The 24,396-nt window shown below is 44.5% G+C and overlaps 1 protein-coding gene across 3 annotated transcripts in view; it reads left to right on the forward strand.

Moving 5' to 3' along the window:
* Positions 1–24,396, forward strand: part of LOC144823468 (carotenoid-cleaving dioxygenase, mitochondrial-like) — a 501,856-nt gene that overhangs the window by 126,021 nt on the left and 351,439 nt on the right. The window contains exon 2 of one of the 3 annotated variants that reach the window (XM_078682007.1): positions 906–958. The exons of the other annotated variants lie outside the window; for them this stretch is intronic. The gene's annotated coding sequence lies outside the window, so the exon portion shown is untranslated. The remainder of the gene's footprint in view (positions 1–905; positions 959–24,396) is intronic. 3 annotated transcript variants of the gene reach the window in all.

Below are 24,396 nucleotides of genomic sequence, written 5' to 3' on the forward strand. Positions count from 1 at the left end.
TTTGGCAAACAATAGATCAAATGCATACGGCAAAGCTTTGCTACCTTTACCAGTACACCTTCTAATATAGTTCGCCGGCAGTATTTGTGAACATTTACTTTTATGTAAGAATGACATTTGTAAAAAGGATAATCAATGAGGACAACCTCACATCCATACCTTATTTCCCTGACCTTTCTTTAGGGCTTGTCTGGCTGAAATTCACATAGTTTTCTGCTCTGAGCAGGGCAGGTACACTTCAGCAGAGACCACTGCTAACCTAATATTGGTAAGAGGACCTTCCCAAATACCGCTCTGAGGAAGGAAACAATGCATCAGCAAGGTTATCTATGTATTTACATTGCAAGTACCCACTGATTGCCTCTCAAAACCCTTCAATATTGAACACTAACTGGAGCGCAAACTCACTGAACATGGTTTTTACCTGGACCTGCATGGACCTTATGTCTGTATGCAATTCTAGAACAGTGCACACTTTTTGGTCTGGTACTCTCTCGTTGTGGTTTACACTCAGTGCTTAAAGTGAGCCGGAAGCAGCACATGGTGCAATCAGCATTCATTTCTATGGATCTGTACTCATTTTTCATCATCAGGCTTTGATCCTGAGCAAGAGAGAGAAAAAAAATAAAAGTGGGAAAGGAGAAGAAAGAGGCGGAAAAATAATGAAAAAAAGAAAGCAAGGAGAAAAAAAACCTAGAAGAGTGGGATAAATGGGCAGTGTGTCAGGAGGTGGATGAAAGAAGTATGAGGAGGAATGAAGACTACACAGCCTTGGTATTTGGCATCCCCGGCATTCAATAGCACTGATCAAAACTTTGTGCACTGACACTTTTTTTTTTTTTTACAAATTAAGCACTGGTAAAACTTCCTCTGCCCTAATGCCACTCATCTTTTGCTGTTTGCAGCTCCTGACCCGAAGTCTATGGGATGTCCAGGTAGCAAGTTACAGATGCTCTAGGTGAGAAGACTCCATTAGCTATAAACCAGTAGTTGGTTCTATCTTTCTGGCCCCAATACAATTCCTAGAGTGTTTACTCTTCCTTTGCACGCCCCATGTACGTTGAAACGTGTGTGCCATTGCTTTCACTTTTTGTGCTGTAGTGGCTGGTTGCAAATTTCTAGGGTCAAAAACAGTAAACAATACTGACTTCCACCAAGGCAACCACCGTGACTGGAATACGGTGTGCTCTCTTCGTTACAGTGAGCATGATTTATGTGAACGTTTCCTCTTGTGAGCACCAGTTAACCATGTCAATCTTCATTGATATTGGCATTTTGTCATTTCCATTCTGGGTGTGTTCTGAGATTGTCAAACATTAGAGCGACCCCTTTATATATAGTTTTATAGCCAGGGGCCCTGCTTTTACACATATACCGCTACATAACTCTATTAAGTGAGTATTGTGCCCTGTGTATTGCGTTTTGTTACTACTTTTCTGAGGTACTAATTATAGTGTTTTTATGTTTTAAATATTAAAGATGTAACTAAAGTAGGAACTGTGTATTGCATATGTGGGGAAATGCTGCAATGTTATATCGTTGACTTGATATTGCTGTACGTGTCTTTATCGTGAAAACTTGAAATAAAAACAATGATAATAAAAAAAAGAAATTACAAAAGTGTTGTGCTAAGAATCAGCTTTGAGTGGACAGACATATCTTTATCACCGCTGTGACAATTGCGTTGTATGACACTGAGACGCATCTCCCTTGAGGCAGGCCTTGACAGCACATCCATAGTTATCCACAGGAAATCTTTGTGAGGGCAACTTTACTCCAGCGGTCCATTACCAGGAGCACCACAGGCAGCTGTGCTGCTTGGCATTCTCGATTGCTGGGGTGCTTGGTATCCCTGTACATGAGTGTCTCAAAGACTGATTCTGACAAGGGAGTTGGTTACCTTTGGAATACAGAGCTGCTAGGCAATTGACCACCTCTTAACCTTTCATTACTTAAAGAGGCTGATATGTTAGAGCTTTGTGCTTTAAAGAACATAGCAGGAGAATAATGCGTTGACATCAAAATATTAGCTCTTAAAAAAAAAAAACATTTTATGCACCGAGAAAACTGCACATTTTTATTATAACTTTTAGCACTGTTCCATGCCGATATGTCCATGTCTACAGATCATGTCCATGTAGATTGTTGATAGTCCACCTCCCAGTGTATGGTTTGAAGTCTGTGTCCCAGTGTCCTCGTCTAGGTGCCTCAATCTCTCGCATAGAAGCTGGAAGTAAGGGTGCGAGGAGGAGGGGGGGGTGGGGGTGGGGTGGGGGTTCAGGTGCAGCACCCACAAAAATACCATGCTGGGTTTCATTAGGTGAGCAATAAGGATGCCTGTAACTTTTTTTAGGTCTCGCCTGGCATTAGCAGCGCGCATGCGCTACTCTCGCCATGCGGGACTTCTTGGAATCAATATGGATTACGAAGTCGTGTTTCTGCACCGCCTGCAGTTTTCATTTGTGCACGTCGTTTGGCATCCCAAATTATGCAAAAGACAGTGTGATGATTGCATAGGAGGCATTTTAATCCCTCCTGGTTGCCACCCTGTCCGCTTTTGGCCCCCCCCACCGAAATTGGATATTTTACTGGCGGCGGTAGACAATGTCTTCTAATTAGGGGGTAAGCACTTTTTAGGTCTCGTCTAGGCAGCGCATGCGCTGTATCTCTGATACTTCAAGTAACATGTAAGTTGGGTGAAACTCCGCCCATTGCACTGAAAATTGTCCTGCCCTCTTGCCTTTCGTTTAACTGTGGCACTGCTCTTCTTAGCAGCCTTTTTATTTGCTGTTGGTTTGAAACGTACTTCTGTTTATTCCGGAAGCAGCACAGCCTAACTACAATTAAGTTTGGCTGCAGGGCTGTATCTAATAATGTATGGACTACTTCCTTGTTTTTTTTTGCTGTAGTGCATGGTTCACTTGATGTATTCATTTAATGTGTATGTCCGCTTTGTTTCCTGTGCCGTTGTGAAGAGCTTTGCATACTTTTGGAAAAAGTTGATTAAATGAGTAACAGCGAGTTAGACTCCGACTGTATATCTGTTCATAATGTGGCTAGACTTACAGCCTCTTTCCACAGATCTAGTTGTCTGCCGTAATATCGGCGCTGCTTCGGCATGCTGTTCAGGACATCTATCGCTCATTAACCTATATTCCACTTCCTGATTGGTTGTTTTATAAAAAAACTTCTGTGCACGGCCTTGAATGTTTTTGCATTTCCCCAGCAGATGTTAAATTGCTAAGCCTGGCTGCGCTTATCATTCCTATGTAGATGACACATAGATTCATTATTCTCCTTATAACTAGCTGACAAATCCCATTTTGATTCCTCGTCATCGCTTCCCTGCTTCACCGGTTTCGGCGAGGGAGAAATTCTTTTTTGTTTTCCATTGTGCTATTATGCCAAAATCTCGCAAAAATCAATCAATAAATTAGACTGGAACATTGTTCAATATTGCTTGCCATGCGAAGCAAACACGACAACTCGAAAAAAAAGTCTGTACTTATTGAGAAATGGTTCTGCAGACTGCAAAAAGAAAGATATATTTCCAAAACCTGTCTCTGACAGCTTCACATGCCCATCTGACCGGGAAGCGAAAAGTTAATGTCTCACGCCATTCTTTTGCCCATTTGATTTGGGTGATCGCTACAAGCTCGTAGGCTTCGGGGATGGCGTCGGGATGTTAGGAGCAAGCGAGTGTTAAAGGGTGTGTTTGCCTTTAAGGGCTTTCTTTTCTCAGAACGTAAGTAATTAGAAAGTATTGTGCATTGATTGGGACCTTGGAGAGTGGTGACAATGGGGCTAAGAATAAATCTCCTTGTCATTAAATAGCATCTCAATGACACGTTCCTAAGGCTGAGTTCCTTATAATTCGTTTTTCTTTTTTTTTGTTACTGATTTATATAGCACGAACTCGACCCGAAGGTACTGGAACACTTTACACGAGCACCAGTTACATTGGATATATGACGTTACAACGCATACTTTTACCACGCCTACCATTACCACGCATTTTTTACAACGCATGATCCATTACAACGCATACCATTACAACGCATGTATTTACAACGCAGGTACCTTTACAACGCATACCATTACAACGTAAGTATTTAATATTTTTTAAAATGTAATTTAATTAAAATGTATTTAATGTAATTTAATTTAATTAATTTAATTTAATTTAATTTAATTTAATTTAATTAATGTAATTTAATTTAATACATTTAATTTAATGTAATTTAAATTTAATTATATTTAATTTTTACCCTATACCCCTTTACCCAAAAACCCAAAACTGACCCTAAACCCTAAAAATACCCCTTTACCCAAAAACCCAAAACTGACCCTAAACCCTAAAAATACCCCTTTACCCAAAAACCCAAAACTGACCCTAAACCCTAAAAATACCCCTTTACCCAAAAACCCAAAACTGACCCTGAACCCTAAAAATATCTCTGTACCCCAAAAACCCAAAACTGACCCCGAACCCTAAAAATACCCCTTTACCCAAAAACTGAAAACTGACCCTGAACCCTAAAAATACCCCTTTACCCAAAAACTGAAAACTGACCCTGAATCCTAAAAATACCCCTTTACCCAAAAACTGAAAACTGGCCCTAAACCCTAAAAATACCCCTTTACCCAAAAACTGAAAACTGACCCTGAACCCTAAAAATACCCCTTTACCCAAAAACTGAAAACTGACCATGAACCCTAAAAATACGCCTTTACCCAAAAACTGAAAACTGACCCTGAACCCTAAAAATACCCCTTTACCCAAAAACTGAAAACTGACCCTGAACCCTAAAAATACCCCTTTACCCAAAAACTGAAAACTGACCCTGAACCCTAAAAATACCCCTTTACCCAAAAACTGAAAACTGACCCTAACCCCTAAAAATACCCCTTTACCCAAAAACTGAAAACTGACCCTGAACCCTAAAAATACCCCTTTACCCAAAAACTGAAAACTGACCCTAAACCTTAAAAATACCCCTTTACCCAAAAACTGAAAACTGACCCTGAACCCTAAAAATACCCCTTTACCCAAAAACCCAAACTTATAATATTTTTAACCGCATGCGTGCGGTAGGATTTCCGCCCGTACGCTGGGTTTTAGGGATTCGCACTTTACATGACGAGCTGGGCTCGTCATGAGCGTGCGAGGAGGCTACCTCATGACGAGCCCAGCTCGTCATCAGCGTCGAAGGGGTTAATAAAATGATATACTTACCAATACTTACGTTGTAATGGTATGCGTTGTAAAGGTACCTGCGTTGTAAATACATGCGTTGTAATGGTATGCGTTGTAATGGATCCTGCGTTGTAAAAGTTGCGTGGTAATGGTAGGTCGTTGTAAAAGTTGCGTGGTAAAGGTTGTATACCGTTACATTACACAAGGACATATTCATTTCTTGGTAGGCCCGGGAGATATTGTGATTTGCCCAGAATCACAGGATGTTGAGCCAATGCCAGACTCGAACATGTCTTCCCAGCTCCAAAGTATGCAGCTCTGACCGGTATGCCACATCCTCTCTCTAATTGTATAGAAGTGACTGTTGCACTGTAGCTGGCATTTGATATCTCACATGGCCATATCATAGAATCAGTAATCCTAGGGTTAGTGTTGCTATTTCAAGCAACCAACTGGTTTGTGCAACTGCTTAACCAATGTTGGAAATTAAGAGAAAGGCCCAGCAACCCCTTCTGCAGTACCAAATACAAAATGAGTCACGAGCAACTCAATTACGGCGGGAAGCCCACTCTGTTCTGCATGAAGCCCTTAAGGTGGTACGGCCAAAAAAATAACAGTGAGAGAACCGAGCCTAGGGGTAACTTTTTCCCTCGAGGCATGGACAGCATGTATGATCCGGAGGCTTCCTGTGCTGGGAGAGGATGTGGCATAGTGGCCAGAACTGGCGATTAACGGACTGGGGAGCCATGTTTGATTCTCGGCGTAGTCTCAACACCCTGGGATTCTGGGCAAATCACGTAATCACTATGTGCCTTTAAAAAGAGTGTTCCCTTGTTTGCAATAGAGCCCGCTGTGTATTTGCTATGCTGCTGAAACCAGCTTCACAGTAAGGCAGCACCCAGTCCCCCACTTCACAGCTATCCTCATTGTGAGCCTTTTATTCCCTCGGTTGCACCTGGTGTTTCCTGATTATATTCGGAAGTGATCATCCTCATTTATACTGCCTGTCAGGTTCAATGTGCATTTAAACCAATCTGCTGACTTGAGGGAAAACAAACAAGCATTTGCAATGCAATAGGTCTTGCATGTACACGAGTTTGATCTATTGGCATTGTAAAGGACAATGGCTTTTATTTTATGTTTTGGTTTTTAAAACCTAAATGAAAAGGCACTGTCATTTCCAATGCCAATAGCTTAAACTAGAGTAAATGTGAGACCTATTGCATTGCAAATGCTGTTTTTATTCCATTCCACAGCTGCAAAGGGTCACAGGAGGCAGTGTGTTTGTGTACACTAGTTTTGATTTGTTACTAAAGCACGACATGCATGCTTTCACTTTCCCACTTTCACACCCACCACTAGCGGGACGGGCTGCGCACCTCGTCGAAAACTTTTTTTTACACATTAAATAATGGCAGCTGTGAAAAGGGGTCGAAAATGTTTGCCCTTTACCATGGGCGTCCGCAGAAGTTTTTCCAGGGAAGGGGCAAAATGTTAACGTCATCACCATCCTCCGACATGATGTGTGCCAGGTGGGGCATAAGAAACACTGGGGCGCAGAACTGGGATAGACTCAATTAAATGCCAGGGGTCCAGGACATGTGACTGACCCTGCCACAGGCCAACAAACACCACCTGTAGGGAAACCGCTAAACTTTCTGACAAGGTGCTTTATCTCTGTCTGCTAGGTGTGCAGACTTCCGGGTCCTCGATCCAACACCAATCAAGGCTGTTTTCAGAACAATTCGATTTTCATCAGAATACTTTAAAACAGCCTATGATTAAAGCACCAGATTAAATATACTGTATGCACAGGGCCGTTAAGACCTTTTTATTTCCCTAATTTGCTTTTTCTTTTACTCTACCCTTTTTAAGCTGTGTTATGTTGGTACCTTGTCGGGCGCCAGGACGCTCCTTTGCTGGAGCAGCTGTGCGCGTAATAAATGCTCATAACATAACATAACATAACATATGGTAGGGATTATTTGCAGCACACATATTTACCAATATTGGCTTCTTGGTGCTAGAATTCATGATAACTTTTATCCAAAGTTAAAGCACAATGTCAAAGTTAGTAATAAATAATGCAGCAATCACAAACGCTAGTGATTCGCCAATGGGTGCTCCCTTTACTTGAATTCCCCGGGCAGTGCTAAATTTTACACACATTCAATTAATTTATACAAAATAAAATGTATAGGTCCAAATGTTAGCTATATTTTTTAAAAGAAACTTAGAGTCCCTCTACGTGTAGTCAATGTCAAACTGACAACGTGCCCACGTTTAGGGATACAATAATGGCCAGCTCCCTTATGCGGAAGCCCGGCACCATAAATGTGTGGCACATGCGGCGCCCGCAGCGGCGGCACATCACAGGTCCAGGGATGCTGAGTCTTACACAGTGGTCGAAGTGGGGGGGAAAAAGTAGGGGAACAGTGGGCGGAGAATCAAAGGGCGGGAATAACCCAAGGATTGGATCTGTGGGTGGAGCCAGAGGTGTGGCCAGAATGCGCAGACATCCCAATTTTTAGTATTTGTTTGGCATTTCACTGCCCAGTTTAATCAACCAATGGATACACATAATTATTTAAGGGTTATAATGAGTTATTGACAGTAAAATATATTCACAAAGTGGGATATGCTTCTAATCACAGAATGTACCAAATACGATAAAATTTGGAAATACAAGCCATTTGTCTCCGAGCCATGGAGTTTGTAACATCAGCACTACTCTCTTTTTCCACAACAGCAGTTCAAACATGAATGGCAAAATATCCTAGTTTGCAAATGTTTTCTCTAAAATTATGGCTCTGCCATATTTGCCTCATAATGCAAGATCTGCTGCATGATCTGACCATTTAAACTAATAAATTGTTTGTAGCTCAAACATATCAAAAGTTAATATAAAATGTGACTTGTGTTGCGGCGGAGTGGATGGCCCATTGTAAAGGTTGACTGGTCACCTTTCTCACTGCTGAGTTTGTATGTTACACTGGTACTAATAAGGCAAAATCTTTCCAGAGACTGTTAGCATGTGTACAGATGTCAAAATAATACAATATCTGAAAATATACTGCATTACGCTGCAGCCTTTTTTTAATGCTAAATTTAGTCAACACTACGGCATAATGTTGTCATCCTTTGCTGCATAATTAATTCCAGTGGCCCCACAGCAGGCAGCACATGTTAAAAGTGCTTTTGAATGAAGCCGGGTGACTGTAAGTTTGCAAACTTTGTTTGGTGTGCGTGCAAATCCTGCATTGCCAATCCCTGGTGAGTTGCAGCTACTACTGCTGAAACAAGGCCAATGGAGTTACCTATGGGTGAGGCAAACTGGCCTCAAGGGCAGGGCCAGCCATAGCACTGGTGGTGTCCTGTGCATTAATGTTTGTTAGTGCCCCCCAATGACCACCTCTGCCATGGATTCCCTCACTACCACCCTTTAACTGTGCCCCCCAAGTTTCCATAACCACTCTCTCCCAGATTCATTTAATTTGATTTACAGCGCCACTCATAGCATTGTAGGGTGTCAGAGCACTTTACATCACACACATTACACAGAGACAATCAATATGTGTGTAAATCACTGTATAGAAAATGTTACATAAGACTAAGGACTACAAGGTGTAGGAGTCACATGACAACCATACTAGTAGCACATATAGTTTTATAGTGATTGGTCTGGAGAAACACAATACCCGGAATTTAAAACGTAATACCTTGGTTGGGGGTTCTCCTTAATAATCATAATTGATTTCTGTCCAAAAGAACACTTTTTGGGACATTAGGATAATCAAAGACTGGGGGGGAGAAAGGGGAGAGGGGAAATAACGCTCTAATGTATGCATTGCAGTTTGTATGCAGCTCTTAGATGACAGTTAATAGCTCACTGTTCTAAGTTAGGATTTTAACTTATAAACTGCAAGTAACAAAAGGATCTCTCTGACAAAAGCAGTAGCCCAGTGACCTATTTACATTATGTGCACTTTGTGATCTGCATGGCGCAAGTTCTTTGCAGCCGGTACATTAACCCTCTGAGCTACCTTTCCATGAGTCAAAACTTCCACAAAATTCTGATCTCTCTCTAGGAAGAACATTAATCACCAGAGTCATCATGACATTTTTATTGTTGCCGAAAATTGCTGGAGTCCAGGAAGGAGGCAGCAACCATTTTTAAAACCATAATATACTTGCAAACATGATGCCTCCACCTAAAGTCAGCACACAGTGCGGTCACACTGGTTGCACTGCCCTAGAGCTGGCCGTTCTCAAGGGTCCTGTGACCTCAGTGACTGTTGTTCTAGTGTGTGCTGCTTCATAGGCCTGCCCGCAAGACTGGAGGTGAACTTCAGTATGGATAGTGGTGGACAAGACTTGAAGGTTAACCTGCACTTGTCATGCTGGGGTCAACCTGCTGGTGCGAAGACACCAGGATTTCTAAGGTGTTGCGAAGCCCTCTAAGGTCTAGCATGTGATTGCGCTCTCGCAGTAGAGTGGTCTGGTGGGCTGGTTATTAAGGCTGAACCTGGTTCCCAGTTCCAAATTCAGCAGCTCTGACCATAGTGCCACATTCTCTCCCCCACTGAATACCGTACTGCCCCACTGAGAAAAACTCCCACTGTCCTCAACTACAACCCAATTGTTGCCCGCTATAAACACCTGGATGCGGCTCAATTTAAATTACGCACTAGACAAGAGCAATATGCGGCCTACAAAAAAAAAAAGTAACAACATCCTGGAAAAAGCAAACACTTATAGGGAATGCAAAATTTAGCAAACCATGGGAAATGTAAGCAGGAACAACATGGTTACCTTAATGCTTTTGCACTCACTATTCAGAAATCAGTGAGTGCTTTTGCCTGAAAAGTTAAGGACACAACTACAGGGCCCTGAATGGACCAATTTCAGTGGCCATTGCTTATATCCTTACAAATAGTAAGCAGTAGGGTAAAAAGACCACGTCCCTGGATACAGAGCTGCAGCACACATTTTGTTTTCCAATCCACACATTGCAGTACCTCTAGGATTGGTGCACTAGTTCCAAGTCCAGGGAAAACAAAGACAAGAAAACAAAAATAGCGCTTCACTGACAAACTCTGTAAAAGTGGCGCTAATGTGTTTCAGTGTGAATAAAATCAGTTTGGCCAGTTTTCTACCACTCTGTCTTACTTTATTTAGTTATTTATCTATTTTTCATATTTTTAGCCTTTTATTCCTAATGCTGCACTTTGGAATTAAAATGTCAGAAAAATATGACATTTTCAGCAAAAGTGTCTTTATCTTTTGGATCCATTTTATAGGGAAGCAAATAAAAGAAAGGAGAGGAAAGAGAGTAAGAACCCCATCTTGAAGTCACGGTTTTCATGGGCGTCCGCAGGGGGGGCAAGGAGGGTCACTCCAGGGGGGGCAAGCGCCCCTCCTTGCCCCCCCCTGCGGACGCCCATGCCCTTTACGTTCGCTCCGCGCTCACTAGTGTCCCGTTTTTATCCAGCTAGTACGACCTGGCAGCTGCTGTGCAGAAGACGATGGTTCTCCGGGCAGACAATGGTTTCTGTTAATATGGCCCCCTACTCTTTAATGATTAATGCACTCGGGCTTAGCGTCATTATAGGAGCATAATTACTAGTTTTATGTGCTTTTCTTCGACAGGGAGGTTTTTTATTTGTTTCTGACGTTTTTTTTCACACTGTAAACTTGTTGCCTGCTTTTGTGATAGTGGTTTGCATGGCGCTGTCGACAGTCATAACTTTTGTCTTGTGTTGGGTTTAAACAGTGCTGGGTATGTTAAGCTGGAGCATTGCCATAACAATGCTCTTTCAGTGGTTGGTGTGCTGTTGACTACCCCTCCCCCGGCCTTAGAGATAAGAGGTGGCCGGGAATGGCCGAGTTAGTTAGGTCGAGTACTCGTCGCACTGCTGTAAGCAGTAGACGGAGCTCCGAAGATTTTATGTTTCTTGGTGTAGGGGGCTTGAACCCGCCCCTCTTCTCCATTGGCTGGCCTCGTAAATGCTGGCCAGCCATTGGAGGAGAGGGGCGTCACTCGGTCCAAGCCCCGTCTTTTTCGGATTCGGGGGCGTTTTTTAAGCTTCTTTCTATTTACTTTCTGTCCTCTTCCCATTGGCTGGAATTTTACCTTTCAGCCAATGGGAAGAGGAGAGAACGAAAACCACCCCCCCCCGAATCCGAAAATCACGGCAAGTTTCTCCGAGGCATTTCTGCTTGACCTCGGAGAAAGGCGGATGTGCTTTCCCTCACTCTGTGCCCCCGAACATTCCAGCAGCAAAGCAGACAAAAAAGGGAGCACTTTCAAACAAAACTTCCCCCGCTGCTTCTCGCCTTTCTTGCCGGTTTCCCCACACGAGGAGAAAATAAGAAGTTCGCAGTTTGTTAAAGACGCTGGGGTGTGTTGGCCTCCGCTCTCAGCTGGCCCCTGGTGATGGGGTTCCTGTTTCTCCTGGGCGGTGGGGGTCAAAGAGCGGCGGGCGCTGTGTTTTTCTGGTCCCCGGAGACAAGTGGCTGTAGCCCTCTCCGCGTGAGATTTTTGGGTCCCCAGTTGCTTATTTCACCCTTCAGTCCTTAGCGATCGTGCGGCGGCCGGGCACGCTTCCCTTGCAGAGCCCGCCCGGCCACTTTCCTTGCGTTCACTTCCTCCACCCTCACCACTAAAATAAAAAAATAAAAATACAGAAGGGGATGTGTGAAGGGGGCTTCGTTGCACAATGAATCACGGACCTAGCTCTGCTGTCCGCGGATACACGCTCGCGTGCCCCTCCGTTCACGAGTATGGTACTGCCCGCCGGCTGCTGATCCCGGATCTGACTTTGCTGCTGGGGAGCCGCAGGGATGCTCAGACGTGAGTCCCATGCTCTCCACACCACTGGAGTCAAGCTATCCAGGCTGATGAAGGCTGATAGCCAGAAACCGGTCCTTGGATGCTTGATTCCGGTCCAGGAAAGACATGGCTTGGCAGTTCGGGCTGGACTGTTCCCATGAGGCACAGGGTCAAGGCTGATTTGCATATAGCCATGTCTGACCTGGGGTGGTGTGGAGTGCAAAAAAATGATGGATTTAGGCCCAGATCTCTGTACTTGGGTGAATGTATGACATTGTTCTGCATTCTGTCCATCAATTGTTGTTTTTGCATTTGTCACCCCGAGTGGGATGGGTATGCTCAGACGTGAGTCCCATGCTCTCCACACCACTGGAGTCAAGCTATCCAGGCTGATGAAGGCTGATAGCCAGAAACCGGTCCTTGGATGCTTGATTCCGGTCCAGGAAAGACATGGCTTGGCAGTTTGGGCTGGACTGTTCCCATGAGGCACAGGGTCAAGGCTGATTTGCATATAGCCATGTCTGACCTGAGGTGGTGTGGAGTGCAAAAAAACGATGGATTTAGGCCCAGATCTCTGTACTGGGGTGAATGTATGACATTGTTCTGCATTCTGTCCATCAATTGTTGTTTTTGCATTTGTCACCCCGAGTGGGATGGGTATGCTCAGACGTGAGTCCCATGCTCTCCACACCACTGGAGTGAAGCTATCCAGGCTGATGAAGGCTGATAGCCAAAAACCGGTCCTTGGATGCTTGATTCTGGTCCAGGAAAGACATGGCTTGGCAGTTCGGGCTGGACTGTTCCCATGAGGCAATGGGTCAAGGCTGATTTGCATATAGCCATGTCTGACCTGAGGTGGTGTGGAGTGCAAAAACATGATGGATTTAGGCCCAGATCTCTGTACTGGGGTGAATGTATGACATTGTTCTGCATTCTGTCCATCAATTGTTGTTTTTGCATTTGTCACCCCGAGTGGGATGGGTATGCTCAGACGTGAGTCCCATGCTCTCCACACCACTGGAGTCAAGCTATCCAGGCTGATGAAGGCTGATAGCCAGAAACCGGTCCTTGGATGCTTGATTCCGGTCCAGGAAAGACATGTGTGGAAAAGTAAATTTTGCCATGTTCTGTGTCCCTACGTGTCATCCATCATATGTTATGCGTGCATGATTAATATGCATATGTTATTCCCCATGTTTGATTAAAGACGCAATTATAGTTGTGTCCACCTCTAGTATGCCAGTTTCCAGTTCTCGTGAATAATACGAGTATCAGGCCTATGTAAAGTTACGTTGCCACGTTTCTCAGTGTGCACGTTATTCCATTGTAAAGTCCCCGTTTCTAGGCCTCAAAAGGGCCCGGACACCAGATTCAGCTCCTGTCTCCTGAAGCCCTCGCTGAGGAGCGATGCAGCCCCCACCTGTATCCTCGACCCTTCACTTACTTCCTGCCTCACAGTGCCCGGTTCAGGCTGGCTCTGCCTCTGAGTCTGCCAAGAGTATGTTATGATTCCAGTTATCAGTTCAGTCCTCCTTCTCTGCATTCCTAAGCTACTGAATCGCATCAATAGTTTCCGTCATTGTTTAGCTTTTACGTCTCCATGTAAGAGAAATACTGCATTTAATGGTCATTTAATATTCTTCATCATGCACTACATGTAGAATAATGCATGCTCCAGTCTTAGAGTCTGTTAGCCTTTCCCCTCCTGACTTCTAGTTTATACCAACATGTTCTCTAAACATCAGATACTAGATACTGCTTAGGTACATGTCGCCCTGACTCTCCAGACTTCAGTCTCTGCTCCTAGCACAGAGTTCATAGCCCCCAGCTTCTCCTAGTGATACGTCATTGCCAGTTTGCGCGCACCATCAGGTTAGAGGTCCCGGCTCCTCAGGTAGCCCCCTCCATGGTTTCCGCCCCATTCATGACATATTCTGTTACGTTTGCATCACATGTCTATGTATACGCCCTGATTACACCTCTTTTCACCCTTATCTTTCGCGACTGCTACGCGTCATGCCTTCTGCTCCACCCACTGCTACGCCTATTGCAATGTAATGCTATGTGTTTGCGTTATGTATATATGCTCATGTACTGTTATTAAAAAGTTATTCCCTTGTCCCGATCCTGCCCCCGGCAGCTGCCATTCTGTTCCCGTGCAGGTTGTCCTGTTCCTGTCCTTATGCTGTATTAAACCTGCAAAACTCCTATTACCTCGAATCTTGACTCTTATTTATTGAGCTATCTGTTATTCATTCATCCATTCAAAAATAGGGTATTATTTATTTATTTACCACATAATGGCGCCCGAACAGGGACTTGCCCTTTCCCCACGCGTCGGTGAAGCCACGCCGACCCCCTGACCCTCTGCAGTCGTGACGGAACTCTTCTGCGCACCGGCAGATATTTCTGCTTCAAGTATCCCTCAGGCCCACGGAGGAGACGGAGGAGGCGGTCCAGCATCCAGACGAGACGGTGGAGGAACGCGGCGAGTCCCGACCAGAGCCCAAGCCGAGAGTTCAAGGTCCGAGGTATCCGGAGGTCCACCCGTAACTGAAGTCCGAAGTTCGTCGTCCGTCGTCGTAGCAGTCCAGTCCAGTCCGAGGCCTTCCGTTCTTGCTGCCCGGTGAGTACCGTTACTGGGGTGGTATCTAGACAGGGTCAATCTAATTGACTCTGGTCTGTGGGTTGGTGGTACACAGACTCACAAACGAAGTGTCCACTTCGGTGGATGCGGGTCCTGACGTGTCTCTTTATGAGACCGGTAAGTTTCGTACTGTTTCAGCAGTGCATCTAGTTTCTGTTCTAGTCAGTTCTGTTCTCGAGAAAATTCATGTATTCCGTGTTCCATATTCCAGGTAGTATTCTGTTCGAACTGTTATTTTAAATGTTCTTCATGTATTTTAATGTCGTGGTATGAATGGGGAATAAGTATCGTGTTCATTGTGTATTGTATTGTGTCTAGATTACAGTTCAGGCATGCCCTTGTTTTCCAAGTTACGTCAGTTAAAAACTAGAAAGGGTCTGCTGGAAGCAGCAGTTCCAGTCCCGCCTAGGGACAGTCCAGGTCATTTTATGTATCAGAAGCATGGCATAAGTGCCATATTATATCTAGATTTATGGGTAGAGTACACCAAAGAGTTGGAAGAAAAGTATAGATGGCCCGTATCAGGTACGTGGGATGCCGAATGCATCATGAGAGTAGAAGAGGCATTATGGAAAAAGAAAGCCAGACAGTCACAGAAAGATGCCATCGAGTTATGGCGCAAAGAAGCTCATAAAAGAACCGAAAAAGAAATCCGAAAGTCAGAATTAAGTAGAGAATCTCAAGAGCGAGCCCAAGAAAAAGAATTAATCGAGATAGGTAAACAAGTTAAAGCTGAACAGTCAGACAGACGGAGGAATGCCCTTATTAAGGGTATGTACCCTCTTCTTGCCGAGGGTTTGCCAAAAGCGGCCCCGGAGGCATCCAGTAATTTCCCGCCACCATTAGTTCCGACCAAGCTACGTCACAAACCGACCGCAGCTGATATTTTTATTTCGTCCTATTTGGACGACACAGTCCCAGAATATGCAAATCCTGTTCGCGCTCCGCCAGTCCCTGTAAATCAGGCACTTCCCGTTCCTCTAGACACCGGGGCACCCCTTGCAGTACCTGCTACGGTCCCCCTGGTCCAGCCCGCCATACCAGTTCAGCCCGCATTTCAATTTCCTGCCACACTAGTACGAAGAGGATCAGTCGATGATTCTAGTTTAGGGGCCGCAGGAGGAGGTCCTCCTCAGACCCCGCCGCCACATAAGCGTTTAACGTCAGCCGAATTACATGCACAAGCGTCACAGAGTACGCCCAGACATCAGACTGTAGCAGAAATAAGAAAAGCCCTTAATGAATGCGGCTATGATCCAGTCCCAGGCGAGGATAATATGGTTTTATATTCATTCCGCGTAAGAAAGGTGGCCGAGTATCTAGTCACCCTACCGAATATGAAAGAAGATCTAGACAGAATATATCGTTTCATCCGTACAGGGGATGATCCAGAAAGCATTAGCGAGGCCATGTCTCAAAGGAAAGCCGAGATCCAGCTCATGATATTAAAGTTTCTGATTAACTGTCTAATAAGAGAACAAGATTACCCGTCTAAAGATCCGGCCGAAATGAAAATCCTGACAAGGTGGAGTGATAATATAGCCGAGGGTAAGCACAAGACCGTCGGTGCTATGGAGAGTATGTACAAGAAAATCCGTAAAGAAATAATAAAGTTACACGAACAGCGTAAAGCAGTACAAGTAAGCGAGAAAGAAAGTAACTCTGATACTGAAGAGGTAGAGGACGAGAATCCCGCCAGAATAGCGTATGTAGGAAAATCTAGATTTCCAGATCGCCATTTACGCCTAGAACACAAGTCTACTTTCCATCATCCAGCACCAGAACAAGGTTCTCTAGAACAAGTGTTTCAAGCCACCGATCACATTCTGAAATCACGAATCGGTTACAGTGAGTTAAGTACTATGCATGAACAAGAACTAGCCCGATCAGCAGTCCGATGGATTACTGATTCTACCACTTTTCCAGACGAAATAGTGGCACAAATGTTTCTGAAACTGCCCCCAGCCGAGCAGCGACTGGTGGGTATGTATATGATCCAGCACCTCATTACATTGTATCAGGGTCAGCACTCTGATCCAGGTCCGTTACATGATATCCTGAACGAGTTACTCCAGTATAGATGGAAAGGTCTAGGTACCGATTTAATTAGTGTCATTCTAGAACAGCGCCACAAATATAGAACGTTTTTGAACCCACATTTTGTTCATGTCTCACCCCCAGAAAGTAAACCATTTTACATGGAAAGACAGAATCCGTTACGAGAAGTCCACCCAGTTAGAGGAACGGGTGGCGAACTAGAACGAGTGTTTGTTTACACTCCGATCACAAAGATGGAACTCTTAGAGATGAAAAAATTAATTCCCTGTCATGATAAAGATCCAGCAGGGTTCCACCGAGAATTAAAAGACATGCTCCGTATGGGAGAATACACGTATCCAGATATAATTAAAATGTTAAAGGTTCTGTTGCCCGCAGGGGTGTATGAAAAGCTCAAGGAAAAAGAATGGGAGGTGGGAGAGAAAAAGATCGATTGGGCAGTTCTAGAAGCTGAAGATAAGGCACGAGTACCAGGTACCGGTCTTGGAGCGAAATGTAAAGAATTACCTGAATTATTGATTCAAGTTTTACCCAGATTGTTAACAACGAAAAAGGAAGACTGGGATGCAATCTCAGCCTGTAAACAGAAACAAGACGAAGACATTAGTGATTTTTATTCTAGATTTGAGAAATGTTTTAGCATCAACAGTGGCCTCAAGACCAGTAGTGAGTCGTACCCTCATCTTTTTGTTACTAAATTAGTCGAGAATTCAAGTCCACAAATTAAGAATCGAGTTTTGAAAGTCGAAAGTACCTGGCAAGCTAATACCCCGTCCCAGATGTTACAGATGCTCCAGTATCACCAGAATAGAATCAGAGAAGAACAGGACCACGAGAGAAAACGTATGAAAGACACGAAAATGAAAGTACTAGTTGCACAATCTGTTCCTCAAGACAGTCAGAAGAGGGGTCCGAATCAAGCCAGTCATCCTGCAGCTCCCGTTAAAGGGAACTGCAATTATTGTAAACAGCCAGGTCATTTTATAAACGAGTGTGCAGTTCTGAAACACAACATAGCTACCGGTAAGACTAAAGAAAGACCATGTCCGCCTAGACAAGAACAAGTTTCACAGACTCCTCAGCCACAGAATGCACAACAGACAGTTACAGCACCGCAGCCTATTGCTGCAACACAGCATGTTACGCAGCAAATGTATCAGTATGCACAGTCCGAGTATCCAGAGTACCAGCAGTATTCATGAAACAGCCTAGAGAGGGAGGTAGGCTTGCCTCTCATCGAGATACCTGTAGATCAAGAAGGTCCCTATGTTCACAGTCAAGTATTAGGGAAAGACAGAAAGTTTTTGATTGATACAGGGGCAAGTAGGACCACAATTAGTCACGCCGAAGTTCCAGGGGCTCCGCTCTCAGGCTCTAGAAATGTTTCCCTTGGATTTTCAGGAAAACCCATCGTAAATGAAATATCAAAGCCAGTTACTCTAGAAGTAGGTCCATTGTCCCGTACTACTGATCTGTTACTTACTAAGTCATGTCCAGAAAACCTATTAGGTATTAAAACACTGAAAGAGTTAGGTGCAGTTATATGCTGTTCCCCAGAGGGAATACGTCTGTTCCTACGTGACTTTAAGGGTCACTATGTATTACGAGATTTTGATCCCAGATTGTCTAATGTTCCGCAGCATTTATGGGCGCAAGGTCCAACTGATGTAGGGTACATGCAAATCACACCCCATCGTGTGACTCTCAAGCCAGGTGTAGTGTTACCACGAATCAGACAGTACAGATTGCCACCTGAGGCTGTAGCAGCCTTATCCAAAATTATTGACGAGCTCATCGCTCAAGGAGTAGTTGTAGAAACTGACTCCAATGTATGCAATTCTCCGATCATTCCAGTCATGAAACGTACTGATCCAAATGCACCCCCAGTATATCGATTAGTGATTGACCTACGAGAACTTAATAAATGTATTATTCCTCAGTACCCAGTTGTCCCAGATATCTCTTCCCTTTTGACAGCCATTGATTCCGAAGCCACGTTCTTTACTGTAATCGACCTCAAGAACGCATTTTTCAGTGTTCCCATTCATCCAGACAGCCAGTTTCTTTTCGGATTCTGTTTAAGTGGAAGGAGCTATATGTTCACACGAGCTCCTCAAGGTTTCACAGAAAGTCCTAGTATTTATAGTCAAGCACTTAAGAGACAACTTGATAATGTTCACATGCCAACTGACACTGCCCTGCTCCAGTATGTCGATGATCTACTGATCACAGCCCGTTCTGAACGTGACTGCGAGCGAGCGTCACTGACGGTTCTGTATTTCCTAGCCGAGATGGGGCACAAGGTGTCCCCTTCGAAGCTTCAATTCTGTGTCCAGCAAGTGGTATACTTAGGACACTTACTGTCCAAGAGGGGTAGGCAGTTGACACCAGACCGTATCCAGTTAATAGCGAGTCTTCCTCAGCCCAAGACCCAGAAGGAGGTACGTGCTTTTATCGGCCTCACTTCTTATTGTAGACAATGGATTCCTCAATATGCATTTCTAGCCAAGCCACTGATACAGTTAACGACACAGGAGGCAGCCGCACCGACTGTCCTCCCTTGGACATCTGAACATACACTTAGCTTCAATGAGTTAAAGAAAGCTTTATGCCAAGCTCCAGTTCTAGCCACACCGAACTACAGTAAGCCTTTTACACTTTTCGTCACAGAACGTGAAGGTACAGCATTATCTGTTCTCACACAAGATCAAGCAGGTCAATACAAGCCATGTGCTTATTTTTCGAGCACATTAGATCCTGTAGCCCAGGCTCTGCCTGCGTGCCTCAAGTCAGTTGCAGCCACAGCACTAGCTATCAGACAAAGTGATTCCATAGTATTAGGACACTCCCTGACAGTACAAGTTCCACACTCCGTGGAAGTTCTTTTAAACCGAACACAGACTCAGCACTTGACAATTGCACGTTTAACAGGTTATGAATTGACACTGTTCCAGCCACACATAGAAATCAGACGCTGCAACATCCTGAACCCTGCTACACTGTTACCATCAGTTACTTTAAGTCCGGACACACACGACTGTGTGGAAGTAGTTAATATTACGACAAAGCCAAGACAAGATCTGACAGATATTCCGTTACCAGATCCCGACCTGACACTTTATGTGGATGGTTCATGTATGAGAACAAGTACAGGAGAACTAGTCGCCGCATATGCAGTGACTACTGATACTGAAGTTATTGAGACACACCGTATTGACACTCTGTCCGCTCAAGCAGCAGAGCTAGTTGCTCTGACTCAAGCCTGCATACACGCCAAGAACCTGAAAGTTAATGTTTACACAGATTCACGCTACGCATTTGGAGTCGTACACGACTTTGGAGTGCTCTGGCAGGAGAGAGGTTTCATGACTTCTCATGGAACCAAGATTCAGCATGGTCTCCTTATTCAAGCTCTGTTAGACGCAATACATTTACCGACATCCATTGCTATCATGAAATGCAAAGCACATACGAAAGTTACTGACACTATTTCCCAGGGTAACGATCTAGCAGATCGCACAGCCAAGCTTACAGCACAGACTCCAGACATTCCAGTTAACATGACACACACTCCAGATCCGACTACATGTATGACAGTTAAGGACCCTACTCAGGATGTCATAGACATCCAGTTACGTGCTACTCCCGATGAAATCAAGAAATGGTCCGAACGAGGAGGGGTCCAGACAGATCAAGGATGGGTGACGAAGGGTAGAGCCACATGGTTTCTCCCCGACTCTATGGTTCAAGTCATTATCAATACCGCACATAGTCCAGCACACTTAGGAGAAAAAGCTATGTTAGACAGTATCCAGAACATTTGGTTCAACAAGCATTTACGAGCTGCAGCTAAGCAGAAAGTCCGTACCTGTATGATATGTTGTCAGTTTAATCCAGGTAAAAGTGTCCCGGTGGAACAAGGTGGATTCCAGCCTCCTGACCACCCTTTTGAGGTCCTCCAGATGGATTATATTCAGATGGAGCGATGTCGAGGTTTCAAGTATGTTCTTGTAGTTGTATGCGCCTTGTCCAGGTGGACAGAAGCATATCCAGTCCCAGATTACACAGCCGCGACCACTGCCAAGCAGTTGGTTCGTGAATTCTTCCCCCGTTACGGACTCCCTAGGGTCGTATATTCTGATAACAGTCAGCCATTCTCCTCAGAGTTAATGAAGCACGTTTCCCTTTTGTTAGGATACCAGTGGAAGTTCCATTGTGTACGCCATCCAGAAGCAGCAGGTCTCGTAGAGAGACATAACCAGACCCTGAAAATTCGCATCGCCAAAGTATGTAAAGAGAAAGGTGTGGACTGGCTAGTAGCTCTGCCAGTCGCTTTGTTCTATATGCGCATGGTCGCACATTCCAGATCAGGTCTATCCCCGTACGAGGTCGTTTTCGGCCGCCCCCCTAACATGTGGGGTACTCCTAGACCCCGAAGTATTACCGATGTTTCAAGTAATATGCTGACAGATTACCTAGCTTCCTTGATGTCTGCCCTCAACTCTTGTCGTTCACAGGTTGCCGCCGCATTTCCAGACAATACCGAGGTGGCACCGCATGAAATCGTTCCCGGATCCATGGTCTTAATTCGCAATTTTGATCGCTCAAGTCCGCTGGAGCCTCGCTGGAAGGAGCCCCGACAGGTCCTCCTCGCCACCCGTACAGCCGTGAAGTTGGAGGGTCGCAAAGGCTGGGTGCACCTTTCGCACGTGAAAAAGTTTTATGGACTGAAACCCGTCTCAAAGAACATTTCCCAGGATTTGAAGGACTGCCAAAGTACAATTCTTAAGGACTGTCCCGCAAAGAACAATGATACTGCACCCTCCCCGTTAGAGAAAACTCCGCAACAGGAGTATAAGTTGAAACTCCGGTCTAGTAAAATAAGTCAGCCAGTTTGATTGTCTAAGTCCTCCCCTAGGTGAAACGGTTAGACTGTTTCTGACATGTATAAAATAGACCCCCATAGTGAGAGAGTTAGTCAAAACTCAATCCGATGTATCGTTTTTCTAAGTTTCGTTTTATTTCTCAGCATTATGATTTCCTGCACCAGTTATGCATTTTACCTGTATCTTCCAGTTCCTCATGTAAATAAGTCTTCTAATGTTACAGTAGAGCACACGTTTAGTGATCTGCCTCCTCATGAACTCTCTTACCGCCTCGCTATGCGTAATAATACTTTCATCCGCATGTTACATTACTCACACCAGACCAGCAATGTTACAAATTGTTGGGTGTGTGGTCGACTCCCCCCTTTCCAGATACCGAAGGGAGTTCTGCCACTCTTTCCTTATCCGTTTTCCCATAATGGTTCGTGTGGAGCATGGTCCACGTTAACGTCATCCTCAACAGATATGTCTTTTCTTAACAGTACATGTTTTCCAGACAAGCAAGGTCTTCCCCACAGAACCGGGTTAGATCTAGAAAATGAAGTTTACAATTTAGGTAACTATTCTTCGAATTTCATGGTCCTGAATGTTCAGTCTGATACTACTCCAGACTTACCTGCTATTTCAGTACTACCAGTCAAAGGCGAATTATGTGTCCGAAATAATGGTTCCGTACATGTAGGACATAGTGATTGTACTACTATTGTCAAGTATAGTGACAGTGGGAAATCTATTTTCAAAGCTTCACGTCATTCATATTTTATTTGTGGTCAAACCGCATATGTTCGTCTGCCCCTCGATTGGGAGGGAACCTGTTACATTGCCTTCCTACTGCCACCTGTTTTCCTAGCCCCGTCTGATTATCACAGAAACACACATCTAGTACACATTAGACATAGGAGGGAGATCGAGTCCCCAATTGTCGATTATACTGAAACTGCTCTAGAACAGTATACAGATTTCAATAGAGGTTTCTTCTTCTTTATAGGACCTATCCAGAATAGTAAGCTAATCCGCAGGTTAACCAGAACCCTTGAAGCTGTAGTAAATGAAACTGCCTCTGCTCTAGGTAACTTAACCGAAGAGCAATCTGCTATGAGATTTGTAGTTTTGCAAAATCGTCTCGTCCTCGATGTCATACTGGCCGATAGGGGCGGGGCCTGTAGAGTCATCGGATCTAGTTGCTGCATTTTCATTCCAAATAACGCGCCGTCTGTTTATTCAGCTATAACCAGACTTCATAAAATTGCCCATCTGTTACACCAAAATCCAGGCACCTGGACATGGTCCGGTTGGTTCTGGAATATAATTTCCGCCTGGGGATGGAAAGTCTTGTCCTTTCTAGGTATTGCAGTAGCGATCATATTCAGCTGCTGCCTCTGTATACAATGTGGCCCTGCGATTTGCGGCATTTGTGCTACATCATGTATTCCTAGTCCCAAGCCCCGTTCCAAATCCCGTTCCAAGAAAATTCGAGACGAGCAAATGATACTGTATGAAATGATAGATGGTATCATGAATATTGATGTTTCCTGATGGAAACGTAGTGACAAGGAGGGAATGTGGAAAAGTAAATTTTGCCATGTTCTGTGTCCCTACGTGTCATCCATCATATGTTATGCGTGCATGATTAATATGCATATGTTATTCCCCATGTTTGATTAAAGACGCAATTATAGTTGTGTCCACCTCTAGTATGCCAGTTTCCAGTTCTCGTGAATAATACGAGTATCAGGCCTATGTAAAGTTACGTTGCCACGTTTCTCAGTGTGCACGTTATTCCATTGTAAAGTCCCCGTTTCTAGGCCTCAAAAGGGCCCGGACACCAGATTCAGCTCCTGTCTCCTGAAGCCCTCGCTGAGGAGCGATGCAGCCCCCACCTGTATCCTCGACCCTTCACTTACTTCCTGCCTCACAGTGCCCGGTTCAGGCTGGCTCTGCCTCTGAGTCTGCCAAGAGTATGTTATGATTCCAGTTATCAGTTCAGTCCTCCTTCTCTGCATTCCTAAGCTACTGAATCGCATCAATAGTTTCCGTCATTGTTTAGCTTTTACGTCTCCATGTAAGAGAAATACTGCATTTAATGGTCATTTAATATTCTTCATCACGCACTACATGTAGAATAATGCATGCTCCAGTCTTAGAGTCTGTTAGCCTTTCCCCTCCTGACTTCTAGTTTATACCAACATGTTCTCTAAACATCAGATACTAGATACTGCTTAGGTACATGTCGCCCTGACTCTCCAGACTTCAGTCTCTGCTCCTAGCACAGAGTTCATAGCCCCCAGCTTCTCCTAGTGATACGTCATTGCCAGTTTGCGCGCACCATCAGGTTAGAGGTCCCGGCTCCTCAGGTAGCCCCCTCCATGGTTTCCGCCCCATTCATGACATATTCTGTTACGTTTGCATCACATGTCTATGTATACGCCCTGATTACACCTCTTTTCACCCTTATCTTTCGCGACTGCTACGCGTCATGCCTTCTGCTCCACCCACTGCTACGCCTATTGCAATGTAATGCTATGTGTTTGCGTTATGTATATATGCTCATGTACTGTTATTAAAAAGTTATTCCCTTGTCCCGATCCTGCCCCCGGCAGCTGCCATTCTGTTCCCGTGCAGGTTGTCCTGTTCCTGTCCTTATGCTGTATTAAACCTGCAAAACTCCTATTACCTCGAATCTTGACTCTTATTTATTGAGCTATCTGTTATTCATTCATCCATTCAAAAATAGGGTATTATTTATTTATTTACCACACATGGCTTGGCAGTTCGG

This window comes from Lissotriton helveticus, chromosome 3_1 (genome assembly GCF_964261635.1).
Source record: "Lissotriton helveticus chromosome 3_1, aLisHel1.1, whole genome shotgun sequence".
Lineage (NCBI taxonomy): Eukaryota > Metazoa > Chordata > Amphibia > Caudata > Salamandridae > Lissotriton > Lissotriton helveticus.